General features: G+C 45.7%; 1 protein-coding gene across 3 annotated transcripts in view; it reads left to right on the plus strand.

Moving 5' to 3' along the window:
- Positions 1-14,175, plus strand: part of LOC137654456 (WD and tetratricopeptide repeats protein 1-like) — a 76,419-nt gene that overhangs the window by 27,275 nt on the left and 34,969 nt on the right. The gene's annotated exons all lie outside the window — the stretch shown is intronic.

Genomic DNA, 14,175 nt, shown 5'->3' on the forward strand with positions numbered 1-14,175 from the left:
AGAGAGAGAGAGATAGAGACGGAGGGAGAGAGAGGAGAATAAACGTTTCGTTCAAGCGGGTAACGTTGTTCTCGTTTTTTACTCTTCTCCCTAGTCGCTAGGGGAAGAAGGTAAAACGTTTCTAGAGTTTTATTCTTGTTCCCAGGCTTTATGCGGTGAGAGATTTTAAACGTAGTTTATTTGATCTAGTGTTTAGTCTCTTTTCTAGCCACTGAATTCTTTATCTTTCTTTATGTTTTTCTGTTGCATTGTAAAACTGTTTTCGCAATTACTACCTTTTAATGAAGGATAGGATTGCGTGTTTCAGGTACAAATCACTTAAAGTTTCGAGTTCAGTGAAATAAGTGCAAACAGAAAATCAAAAGTGATAAAGTGATATGCGCAAAGTGTTACAGTGTTGCGTTCGAGGGTTCGTCTGTTCGTGCCAGTTGTTCACCTAGTCCGATACCTCTTACAAGCTCCCAAGCCCAGGGGAGAAGTAATGTCGAAGGACTTATGGGTTCCACAGGCCTTGATCGACGAACAGACGTTTCCCTCCGTGGTTTCGGGTGTATCTACACACGTTGCCGACGTGATCACCCCACCCACACAAAGACGAGAGAGCCCATTTATTCCTCGTCTGCGGAAGAGGTTTCTCGCAGAAACCATGGACCAAATCTTGCAGCTTTTAAGTGCAAGTCGGTCCCTTCCGCGCAAGTCCAACGGCCTAGGTGTAGCCACTGGGTCAGTTCGGACTCGCTGCAGTCTTCGACGACTGCACACCTTCCGAGAGAGGCAAGGTGGTACCGCAACAGGCAGTAACTCCGTCTGTTGCCGCTCCAGCTGTTTTAGGCCTACAATCTGCCACGGTTGTGCGCTCAGCAGATACTGCGGCTGCCTGCTCCCACACTCCACCTGTGAGAGCTCCACCACCGATGCGCAGTCGACCCTGCCAGACGCATGTTCATGCTGCACCCTCCGTTGACATGCGTGAGCTACCGCATCAGCAGTGGGAAGGTGCTGTCAAGCTGCCGTGTTTTGCCACAATGCGGCATGCTCCGCAACCCACGGCAGTCCCTCCCACGCACCAGCACTCCGCTTTTGTTGTTGCCAGCTCCCACACTCCGACTGCGGAGAAGGTTGACGATGCACCCGTTGGCCTACAGCCTGCCACGGTTGTGCGCCCGGCATGGCTGCCTGCTCCCACACTCTTGTTGTGAGAGCTCCTCCACCCATGCGCAGTCGACCCTGCCAGACGCATGCTGACTCCCACAGACACACGGAGCTCTCCGTTGCCGTGCGTGAGCTACCACAAGCTGCCGTGTTTTGACACGGTGTGTCAGCCTCAGCAACACACTGTGGTTACCGCCACTCGCCCGCAGCAAACTAGTCAGTCAGGAGTTGAGGCTTCCCCACACAGCTTTGGTTGTTGCCAACTCACAGACTGTCTAACAGTTACATGACATTGCCTTCTGGTGTGCTACTAATACACCAGTGCTGTATGTCCTCACGCACCTGTTGGGGTTGACAGTTCAGTTTTTGACAGTTCACAGACTGTCAAGCAGTTTCATAACGTTGCCTTCTGGTCTGCTGCTTATGCACCAGTGAAACCCTCACTGAGATAACCTAGCTTTTCTCGGACATGGTTCCTGTAGATGAGAAAGTGCTTTTCTCCCTCCTTCTGATATTCCCTTGAGGACTCTGTCATTTGGAGAGGAGCCTTAAGCTGCTTAGCCTCCTATGGACTTTAATTAAAGCATAACATGCTTCCAGGGAGGGTAAATGGTTCCGCTTCAGTCGCTAACCCCGTCTGTTGCCACACCTGCTCCCATAGACCTTGGGCTTTGTTGCAAGACATGCAGTCCAAGCTTAGTCCTTGATAGAGGATTTTTTACGGAGAAGAACCTTCGTGCCAAAGACCTTCCTACCGGTTGGTTGTACGCCCTGTTGACGCTGAGGTATCCTACTCACGTCCGCCAGTTGAGATGGTTCCTCCACCGGTGCGACCCAGTGTGGGTTGCCAGTCGCACGTTGACGTTAAGCTACTCTCGGAGGTGGTTGTGGACGTTCAGTGTGTCACCGGGAAGACGTTCAACAACCAGCAGAGGTGACTTGTTGTGACACAGTGCGGCAACCTCAGCAACCCGATAAGGGGTTGTCTGCACTACCCAGACAGTCTAGACAGTTTCGGGTTGTCGCTGTACTTCCTCGCATCCCCATGGTTGACAGTTCACAGACTGTGCAGCAGTACCATGATCTTGTGTCCGGCTCCGTCACGCATCCACCAGTGCAACCGGATTCAGCGAGTCAGACGTTGCCCACTCCGTTGCCGTTTCCTCATCAGTTTCGGATGAGGAACCCTCTGATGAGGACATGGCTGAACAAGACGATCAACCCCCAGCCCTGCTATCCATCCAGAAGATGCTGAAGAAGGAACACGGCCCTGTCAGGCTGTGGATGAGTCTGGTTAGGACACTGTCATCCGTGGTTCAATTGGTGTCACTTGGAAGACTACACCTCCGTCCTCTTCGGTTTCATCTAGCTCTTCACTGGAAAAGGACAAGACGCTAGAAGCGGTCTCGATCCCGGTTTCCGGAAGATAAGTCTGGTCTGACTTGATGAAAGGACTTTATCAACCTTTTATAGGGTCTTCCACTGACTGTTCAGACTCCCAACCACGTTCTCTTCTCAGACGCATCGGACGTAGGCTGGGGTGCGACCTTAGGCGGTAGGGAATGCTCGGGATTATGGAACTCGAGTCAAAGGACAATGCATTTTAACTGCAAGAAGCTTCTGGCAGTACGTCTGACCTGGAAAAGCTTCAGGTCTCTCCTTCAAGGCAAAGTAGTGGAGGTGAACACGGACAACTCCCTGCTTTGATGTTCATCTCCTAGCAAGGAGGGACCTACTCTCTGACATGGTGCGAGTTCGCAAGTGACCTCCTCTCCTGTTCAACAGGTCTAGACTTTTCACTAGTAACAAGTTTCTTCCAAGGCAACTTGAATGTCTTAGCAGATTGTCTCAGTAGGAAGGGACAATAATTCCAACATATTGGACCCTCCACAAAGATGTATGCAAGAGACTTTGGGTCACCTGGGGCCAGCCAACCATGGATCTCTTCGCAACCTCGATGTCCAAGAGGCTCTCAATACTTTGCTCACCTATCCCGGACCCAGCAGTGGTTCTTTTAGATGCCTTACTACTAGATTAGTCTCATCTAGATCTATATGCATTCCCTCCGTTCTAGATTGTCAACAAGGTACTGCAGAAGTTCGCCTCTCACGATGGGACAAAGTTGACACTAGTTGCTTCCCTCTGGCCCGCGAGAGAATAACTTACCGAGGTACTTCGATGGCTAGTAGACGTTCCCAGAACTCTTCCCCTAAGGGTGGACCTGCTACGTCTGCCACGCGTAAGAAGGTACTCCAAGGCCTCCACGCTCTTCGTCTCACTGCCTTCAGAGTATCGAAAGACTCTCGAGAACTAGAGGTTTTTCGAAGGAGGCAACCAGAGCGATTGTTAGAGCAAGGAGAACATCCACCCTTAGAGTCTACCAATCGAAGTGGGAAATCTTCCGAAACTGGTGCAAGTCAGTATCCGTATCCTCGACCAGTACCTCTGTAACTCAAATAGCTGACTTCCTCTTATATCTGAGGAAAGAGCGATCTCTTTCAGCTCCCACTTTCAAGGGTTACAGAAGCATGTTGGCATCAGTCTTCCGTCACAGAGGCTTAGATCTTTCCAACAATAAAGATCTACAGGACCTCCTTAAGTCTTTTGAGACCACGAAGGAGCGTCGTTTGGTTACACCTGGTTGGAATTTAGACGTGGTTCTAAGATTCCTTATGTTAGACAGGTTCGAACCACTTCAATCAGCCCCCCTGAAAGATCTCACCTTTAAGACTCTTTTCCTGATATGCTTTACCACAGCTAAAAGAGTCAGTGAGATTCATGCCTTCAGCAAGAACATCGGATTTTGATCCGAAACGGCTACATGTTCTACATCTTGGTTTTCTAGCCAAACACGAGCTGCCTTCTCGGCCTTGACCAATATCGTTCGATATTCCAAACTTATCGTATGGTTGGAAATAAACTAGAAAGAGTATTATGTCCTGTAAGAGCTCTTAAGTTCTATTTTAAAAACCTTTACGAGGCCCGTCTGAAGCTTTATGGTGTTCAGTTAAGAATTCATCTTTGCCTATGTCAGAGAATTCTTTATCCTATTATTTTCAGACTGTTAATACGAGAAGCTCATTCCCTTCTGAATGAGGAAGACCAAGCTTGGCTGAAGGTAAGGACACACGAAGTTAGAGCTGTCACAACTTCCGTGACCTTTAAACAAAATAGATCTCTGCAAAATATATTCGACGCAACCTTTTGGAAAAGCTAATCAGTGTTCGCGTCTTTTATCTTAAGAATGTCCAGTCTCTTTACGAGAACTGCTACACTCTGGGACCATTCGTAGCAACGAGTGCAGTAGTGGTGGGGGCTCCACCACTACAGTTCCCTAATTCCAGAACCTTTTTAATCTTTCTCTTGAAATATTTTTGGGTTGTCCGGAAGGCTAAGAAGCCTTCCGCATCCTGGTTGATTTGGCGGGTGGTCAAATTCTTTCTTGAGAAGCGCCTAGATTAGAGGTTGTGATGAGGTCCTTTAGTATGGGTTGCAGCCCTTCATACTTCAGCACCTAGGAGTCGCTCAGCATCCTAAGAGGATCGCTAGGCTCAGTAAGGAAGACGTACTTAAAAAGGCAGAGTAATGGTTCAAGTCGACTTCCTTACCAGGTACTTATTTATTTTATGTTTGTTATTTTGAATAACTGCTAAAATGAGATACGGGATACTTAGCTTCTAATGTTAACTTGTATGCTGGTCTCCACCCACCACCCTGGGTGTGAATCAGCTACATGATCATCGGGTAAGATTAATATTGAAAAATGTTATTTTCCTTAGTAAAATAAATTTTTGAATATACTTACCCGATGATCATGAATTTAAGGACCCTCCCTTCCTCCCCATAGAGAACCAGTGGACCGAGGAGAAAATTGAGTTCTTGTTGACAAGAAGTACTTGAGTACCTGCTCACAGATGGCGCTGTTGTGTACACCCCCACCTGTATAGCGATCGCTGGCGTATCCCGACCTTAGATTTCTGTCGGGCAACAGAGTTGACAGCTACATGATCATCGGGTAAGTATATTCAAAAATTTATTTTACTAAGGAAAATAACATTTTTCTTAATCTCACTATTTAAAAGAATCATGCTGCAGTTTATTTGCTGTTCCTTCCCTCAAAAGAATTGATTCAACCTCTTATTGTGATAATTTTTTTTTTATTTTAGAATTTCCTTATAAATTTCAGTTGGACTTCGTACACTTTCCTAAAATTTCCCTTTCTAAGACTTTCATCTGTTGCCTCTAAATGCTAACAGCCCTATCAAAAGTATGGTTTCCTTTGGTCTAGCTGAACACACTCCTCTGGTCACCTTTGCCGTGGGCACCTTCTTAGTTCATCTTTCATATATTGTTTCCGTTTTCGTTTCTTGGTTTGGTTTTGATGTGGTGTATCTCCCAAATTTATTAAAGTATGGCTTTGCTCAGTTTGCAGAGTAGAAGCTGTACAGGATGTTTTTTTTAATGAACATGTAAGGACAGTGAGACAAGCTTCACCAACGACAACTGACAGTTTATTCAAACATACGTGGGAATATAATACAGGGTGCGGACGGAAAAGTAGCATGCGCGCAGGCGCCAATTCGGCTTGAACTAACCGCCAAAGTATGTGTGTTTTTACACACGCACAAATACTTGAATTACAAGTCAATAGAAATAGGTAATGAAATAATAAATACATGAAATTGTAGCTCTGAGGGAGTGCAATAAATATATACAGTTAGCCACAGTGTGGCGAAAGGAGAATTTAAATAAAATAGAGAATTCGGAGGAAGTGATGTCCTTACAAACACAAAAGGTGCATTGTTTGCTATAACAAAGTATGTGCCCTGGTAGATTGATGTGAATGGCAGCAGGAAATACAGACCTATATTAGCTATGTAAAATTAAGAAGCAAAAATATAATTGTTAGTGTGAAGAGAGGGTATGTAGTGCATGGGATCCTCCTTTGTGTCGCATATATTGTGTTTCTAATTTTGTTTATTGGTTTGATTTTGCTGTGGTATATATTTTAAGATATCTTAAAGCTTGGCTTTGCTATGTTTGCAGAGTTCAGAAACTGTGGAGGATGTTTTTTAATCCATGCACAAGGTGCATTGTTTGCTATAAGCAAAGCATGCTCCATGGTAGAATGCTTTGAGGAGTGTGCTGCAGCAAGAAATTCATTCCTATTTTAGTTATGTAGAATTGAGAAATGAAGATAAGGAGGCTAAGTATGAAGTGAGGTATATAGTGCATCTTTTAATGCAGTGGGGGGTATGATAATTCATTTTGTGCATTGGGCTGTTTCCACAGAGGTGAAAAGCTAGTGAGTTGACATTAACAAAGTTAAATTCTTCCTTGATGTTTCTGGCTGAGAGTTTAACCCTTTTACCCCCAAGCTATTTGGAACTTTCCAACCCTTAACCCCCAGGCGATTTTTTTTCAAGCACATTTTTCAATATATTTTTTTTAAATTGCGCTAACAGCCTTAATTTTCAATATTAAACTTACCCGATGATCATATAGCTGTCAGCTCTGCTGCCCGACAGAAAAAACCTACGGGCGGAATACGCCAGCGATCGCTATACAGGTGGGGGTGTACATCAACAGCGCCATCTGTCAAGTAGGTACTCAAGTACTCGATGTCAACATAGAACCAATTTTCTCTCTGTCGTGCCACTGGCAAGACCTACTAAATACGCCGTCCCTAACTGGATTTGTTTTCACAACGATTTGGTGAAGTACACTATTCCAGTTTTGAGCTTTCGCTATGCAGGGGTTTTTTCTTCATTTCAAAACTTGAACTCGTTTTGGATAGATTTAATTATGGTGACGAAGAGAGTATGGACTCTCTTTCACTTTTAAATGGCCGACCCTTCCCTTAGATGGAAGTGTGTTTAGGTTTTTGGTAATTTTGCTTAACACGTTATAGATCTATTTTTTTTATATCTCTCCGCCTTTATAGGCCTCTTCGATTAACTTTCCATTTATTATAAACTTATAAAAAATAAATTTTTATGTTTGTTTATATGCGACCTTTCCTAATAGTAGGCGGTCCTAACTTGGAACCGAAGTTAATTAACATTGAGCCCGTTATATCGTATTTAACCTTTAAAGAATTTAATACTTTTTTAATTTTAATGTTTTATGAAAGAATTTCTTTGATAGTCTCGTACTGTTTTCAAAGATGAACTAACGTTTAGTTTTTTAGTCTACGCAGTTGTTGACGTTCAGAATGTTCAACATGCGCTCTATCGTTACGATAGAGAGAGAGTGTATCACGGTTTCACTTTGCAGTAAGAGTAAACCGATTCTAGCGTTTCGTTCATTCTTTCTTAGCTTAAATGGTTTAAATTCTAAATTAAAGGAACTTTTTATTTGGAAAACCTTTCAGTTTTTTCCTTTAGCAAATAACATGTTTTAATGATATATAATTGGGCTCTTCTCTCAGGTGCGAAATCAAGAGAGAAGAGAGAGATAGAGACGGAGGGAGAGAGAGGAGAATAAACGTTTCGTTCAAGCGGGTAACGTTGTTCTCGTTTTTTACTCTCCTCCCTAGTCGCTGTAGGGGAAGAAGGTAAAACTTTTCTAGGGTTTTATTCTTGTTCCCAGGCTTTGTGCGGTGAGAGATTGTAAACGTAGTTTATTTGATCTAGTGTTTAGTCTCTTTTCCAGCCACTGAATTCTTTATCTTTATTTATGTTTTTCTGTTGCATTGTAAGACTGTTTTCGCAATTACTACCTTTTAATGAAGGATAGGATTGCGTGTTTCAGGTAGAAATCAGTTAAAGTTTCGATTTCAGTGAAATAAGTGCAAAACAGAAAATCAAAAGTGATAAAGTGATATGCGCAAAGTGTTACAATGTTGCGTCCGAGGGTTCGTCTGTTCGTGCCAGTCGTTCACCTAGTTCGGGACCTCTTACAAGCTCCCAAGCCCAGGGGAGAAGTAATGTCGAACGACTTATGGGTTCCACAGGCCTTGATCAACGAACAGACGTTTTTCCCTCCGTGGTTTCGGGCGTATCTACCCAAGATCGCCCCACCCACACAAAGACGAGAGAGCCCATTTATTCCTCGTCTGCGGAAGAGGTTTCTCGTAAGAAACCATGGACCACATCTTGCAGCTTTTTAAGTGCAAGTCGGTCCCTTCCGCGCAAGTCCAACGGCCTAGGTGTAGCCACTGGGTCAGTTCGGACTCGCTGCAGTCATCCGACGACTGCACACCTCCCAAGAGAGGCAAGGTGGTACCGCAACAGGCAGTAACTCCGTCTGTTGCCGCACCAGCTGTTTTAGACCCTCAGTCACAACGGACAGTAGCTCCGTCTGTTGCCGTTTTTGTAGACCCTAAGTGGTCTTTACTGCAGTCTATGCAGACTCGGTTAGCTGCGGTTATGCAGGAGTTTCGTGCGGAGAAGGTTGACACCGCTCCCGTTAGCCTACAACCTACCACGGTTGTGCGCCCAGCTCACGCTGAGGCTGCCTGCTCCCACACTCCGGCTGCGGAGAGCTCCACCTCCGATGCGCAATCGACCTTGCCAGACGCATGTTGACGTTAGCCGACGTGCGGCACCCTCCGTTAACATGCGTGAGCTACCGCATCAGCAGTGGGAAGGTGGAGTCAAGCTGCCGTGTTTTGACGCGATGCGTTAGTTTCCGCAACCCACGGCAGTCCCCACCACGCACCACCACTCCGCTTTGGTTGTTGCCTGCTCCCACACTCCGACTGCGGAGAAGGTTGACGATGCACCCGTTTGCCTACAACCTGCCACGGTTGTGCGCCCAGCATGGCTGCCTGCTCCCACACTCTTGTTGTGAGAGCTCCTCCACCCATGCGCAGTCGACCCTGCCAGACGCATGCTGACTCCCACAGACACACGGAGCACTCCGTTGCCGTGCGTGAGCTACCACAAGCTGCCGTGTTTTGACACGGTGTGTCAGCCTCCGCAACCCACTGTGGTTACCGCCACTCGCCCGCAGCAGACTAGTCAGTCAGGAGTTGAGGCTTCCCCACACAGCTTTGGTTGTTGCCAGCTCACAGACTGTCAAGCAGTTACATGACGTTGCCTTCTGGTCTGCTGCTAATGCACCAGTGCTGTATGTCCTCACGCCCTGTAGTGGTTGACAGTTCACAGACTATCAAGCAGTTACATAACGTTGCCTTCTGGTCTGCTGCTTATGCACCAGTGAGAACCTCACTGAGATAACCTAGCTTTTCTCGGACATGGTTCCTGTAGATGAGAAAGTGCTGTTCTCCCTACTACTGATATTCCTTTGAGGACTCTGTCATTTGGAGAGGAGCCTTAAGCTGCTTAGCCTCCTATGGACTTTAATTTAAGCATAACAAGGCTTCCAGGGATGGTAAATGGTTCCGCTTCAGTCGCTAACCCCGTCTTTTGCCACACCTGCTCCCATAGACCCTAATGGGCTTTGTTGCAAGACATGCAGTCCAAGCTTGTGTCCTTGATAGAGGATTTTTTACGGAGAAGAACCTTCTGGCCAACAACCTTCCTACCGGTTGGTTGTGCGCCCTGTTGACGCTGAGGTATCCTACTCGCGTCCGCCAGTTGAGGTGGTTCCTCCACCGATGCGACCCAGTGTGGTTTGCCAGTCGCACGTTGACGTTAAGCGACCCTCGGAGGTGGTTGTGGACGTTCAGTGTGTCACTAGGAAGACGTTCAACAACCAGCAGAGGTGACTTGTTGTGACGCAGTGCGGCAACCTCAGCAACCCGGTAGGGGGTTGACTGCACAACCCAGACAGTCTAGACAGTTTCGGGTTGACGCTGTACTTCCTCGCGTCCCCATGGTTGACAGTTCACAGACTGTGCAGCAGTACCATGATATTGTGTCCGGCTCCGTCACGCATCCACCAGTGCGACCGGATTCAGCAAGTCAGACGTTGCCCACTCCGTTGCCGTTTCCTCATCAGTTTCGGTTGAGGAACCCTCTGATGAGGACATTGCTGAACAAGACGATCAACCCCCAGCCCTGCTATCCATCCAGAAGATGCTGAAGAAGGAACGCTGCCCTGTCAGGCTGTGGATGAGTCTGGTTAGGACACTGTCATCCGTGGTTCAATTTGTGTCACTTGGAAGACTACACCTCCGTCCTCTTCTGTATCATCTAGCTTTTCACTGGAAAAGGACAAGACGCTAGAAGCGGTCTCGATCCCGGTTTCCGGAAAGATAAAGTCTGGTCTGACTTGGTGAAAGGACTTTATCAACCTTTGAAAGGGTCTTCCCCTGACTGTTCAGACTCCCAACCACGTTCTCTTCTCGGACGCATCGGACGTAGGCTGGGGTGCGACATTAGGTTGTAGGGAATACTCGGGATTATGGAACTCGAGTCAAAGGACAATGCATTTCAACTGCAAGAAGCTACTGGCAGTACGTCTGACCTGGAAAGGCTTCAGGTCTCTCCTTCAAGGCAAAGTGGTGGAGGTGAACACGGACAACACCCTGCTTTGACGTACATCTCCAAGCAAGGAGGGACCTACTCTCTGACATGGTACGAGTTCGCAAGAGACCTCCTCACCTGTTCAACAGGTCTAGACTTTTCACTAGTAACGAGGTTCATCCAAGGCAACTTGAATGTCATAGCAGATTGTCTCAGTAGGAAGGGACAAATAATTCCAACAGATTGAACCCTCCACAAGGATGTATGCAAGAGACTTTGGGCCACCTGGGGCCAGCCAACCATAGATCTCTTTGCAACCTCGATGACCAAGAGGCTCCCAATACTTTGCTCACCTATCCCGGACCCAGCAGTAGTTCATATAGATGCCTTTCTACTAGATTGGTCACATCTAGATCTATATGCATTCCCTCCGTTCTAGATTGTCAACAAGGTAATGCAGAAGTTCGCCTCTCACGAAGGGACAAAGTTGACGCTAGTTGCTTCCCTCTGGCCCGCGAGAGAATAACTCACCGAGGTACTTCGATGGCTAGTAGACGTTCCCAGAACACTTCCCCTAAGGGTGGACCTGCTACGTCTGCCACGCGTAAAGAAGGTACTCCAAGGCCTCCACGCTCTTCGTCTGACTGCCTTCAGACTATCGAAAGACTCTCGAGAACTAGAGGTTTTTCGAAGGAGGCAACCAGAGCGATTGCTAGAGCAAGGAGAACATCCACCCTTAGAGTCTACCAATCGAAGTGGGAAATCTTCCGAAACTGGTGCAAGTCAGTATCCGTATCCTCGACCAGTACCTCTGTAACTCAAATAGCTGACTTCCTCTTATATCTGAGGAAAGAACGATCTCTTTCAGCTCCCACTATCAAGGGTTACAGAAGCATGTTGGCATCAGTCTTCCGTCACAGAGGCTTAGATCTTTCCAACAATAAAGATCTACAGGACCTCCTTAAGTCTTTTGAGACCACGAAGGAGCGTCGTTTGGTTACACCTGGTTGGAATTTAGACGTGGTTCTAAGATTCCTTATGTCAGACAGGTTCGAACCGCTTCAATCAGCCTCCCTGAAAGATCTCACCTTTAAGACTCTTTTCCTGATATGCTTAACCACAGCTAAAAGAGTCAGTGAGATTCATGCCTTCAGCAAGAACATCGGATTCTCATCCGAAACGGCTACATGTTCTACAACTTGGTTTTCTAGCCAAACACGAGCTGCCTTCTCGGCCTTGACCAATATCGTTCGATATTCCAAACTTATCGTATGGTTGGAAATGAACTAGAAAGAGTATTATGTCCTGTAAGAGCTCTTAAGTTCTATTTTTAAAAACCTTTACGAGGCCCGTCTGAAGCTTTATGGTGTTCAGTTAAGAATCCATCTTTGCCTATGTCAGAGAATTCTTTATCCTATTTTATCAGACTGTTAATACGAGAAGCTCATTCCCTTCTGAATGAGGAAGACCAAGCTTGGCTGAAGGTAAGGACACACGAAGTTAGAGCTGTCGCAACTTCCGTGGCCTTTAAACAAAATAGATCTCTGCAAAGTATATTCGACGCAACCTATTGGAAAAGCAAGTCAGTGTTCGCGTCTTTTATCTTAAGAATGTCCAGTCTCTTTACGAGAACTGCTACACTCTGGGACCATTCGTAGCAACGAGTGCAGTAGTGGTGGGGGCTCCACCACTACAATTCCCTAATTCCAGAACCTTTTTAATCTTTCTCTTGAAATATTTTTGGGTTGTCCGGAAGGCTAAGAAGCCTTTCGCATCCTACTTGATTTGGCGGGTGGTCAAAGTCATTTCTTGAGAAGTGCCTAGATTAGTGGTTTTGATGAGGACCTTTAGTATGGGTTGCAACCCTTCATACTTCAGCTCCTAGGAGTCGCTCAGCATCCTATGAGGATCGCTAGGCTCAGTAAGGAAGACGTACTTAAAAAGGCAGAGTAATTGTTCAAGTCGTCTTCCTTACCAGGTACTTATTTATTTTATGCTTGTTATTTTGAATAACTGCTAAAATGAAATACGGAATACTTAGCTCATAATAATGTCAACATGTAATGCTGGTCTCTACCCACCCCCCTGGGTGTGAATCAGCTATATGATCATCGGGTAAGTTTAATATTGAAAAATGTTATTTTCATTAGTAAAATAAATTTTTGAATATACTTACCCGATGATCATAAATTAAAGGACCCACCCTTCCTCCCCAATAGAGACCCAGTGGACAGAGGAGAAAATTGGTTCTATGTTGACATCGAGTACTTGAGTACCTACTTGACAGATGGCGCTGTTGATGTACACCCCCACCTGTATAGCGATCGCTGGCGTATTCCGCCCGTAGGTTTTTTCTGTCGGGCAGCAGAGCTGACAGCTATATGATCATCGGGTAAGTATATTCAAAAATTTATTTTACTAATGAAAATAACATTTTTCGTCATAGAGAGGTCAGGTTGCTCTTATTATTATGGAAATGCCTGAAGTCTCTCATAAAGTTATCAAAAATATGCAAAAAAATGTAAATAGCAGTTTTTTACAAGGACGTACCGGTACGTCCGTAGTGGTAAAGGGATGAGTTTTGTGAAACGTACCAGTACGTCCATTGGGGGTAAAAGGGTTAAAGGAGGAGATGAGGAAAGAGATAAAGAGTTCTCATGCCTTAGTTTTTTAGGGTGTAACATTAACACACAAAATAGTTCATATGGAAACTTTACTAGCAAGTTCACCACAGAAAGTAGCTCACATGGCAACTTTACTTTTTAAAGTTTAAAGGTCACTCAAGAATTGCAGAGGTAAGAGACAATAACAAGGTCCTAGAGACTGACCATGTATGTATTATGATCAGCACCCAAGCCACTCTCCACCCAAGTTAGATCCATGAAGAACCAGGCAGTGGCTGCTGATGACACTATAGGTAGATCTATAGATTCTCCCAAATCCCCCATCTTTAGCTCACAAGGATGATGAGGTTACAGATACTACAAGAAACTGTTGAGCTTGAGCGGGTTGCAAACCCCAGTCCAGGGTTGTAAACCCCAGTCCAGGGTTGCAAACCCCAGTCCAGCAGGCCGTCAGGCAAGAATGTTTTCCATGGGCTATCACAACCAGGGTCAGGAACTAACATTCTCATGTTAATCATGCAGTCAACATTCCTCGTCTCGTGCTAAATTTAGCTGCTGCCCAGGGCTTCATCTTCACAGAGCATCCAATAGATAATAACCAGTTCTTATCCTGGATGCCCAAGCTCACCTCTAATAAGAACTCTCAGCTATAAGAGGCAGTGAACACCAAGACTGTAATTTTGCAGTTGACTGTACTAATCCAGTTGAAAATGTCTTGATGCTTGAATATGAATGGTGTGCTTTGCCATTTACCAATTGCCTCTTAACAGCCCTGCCTATGGTTAGATTTTTGCTTGCCAATTGTTTACAGGCATGTTGAGTGGCACCTAGTCTTAGAACAAGTCAGAGCAGCAGAGCTTGGAGTTGTGTTCATTATATTCTGGAAAAGTTGGACTGCCTCAGGCCATCTTTCATCCTGGGTTTGGCAGCAACTACTCAGAGGAATCAGCATATTTTTCTGAATACTGAGTATCGTGTGATGATTTTCGTTACAAACCGGGTATTTAAGCCTGTTTGCCTTCTCT

Source organism: Palaemon carinicauda, chromosome 15 (genome assembly GCF_036898095.1).
Source record: "Palaemon carinicauda isolate YSFRI2023 chromosome 15, ASM3689809v2, whole genome shotgun sequence".
NCBI classification, from domain to species: Eukaryota; Metazoa; Arthropoda; class Malacostraca; order Decapoda; family Palaemonidae; genus Palaemon; species Palaemon carinicauda.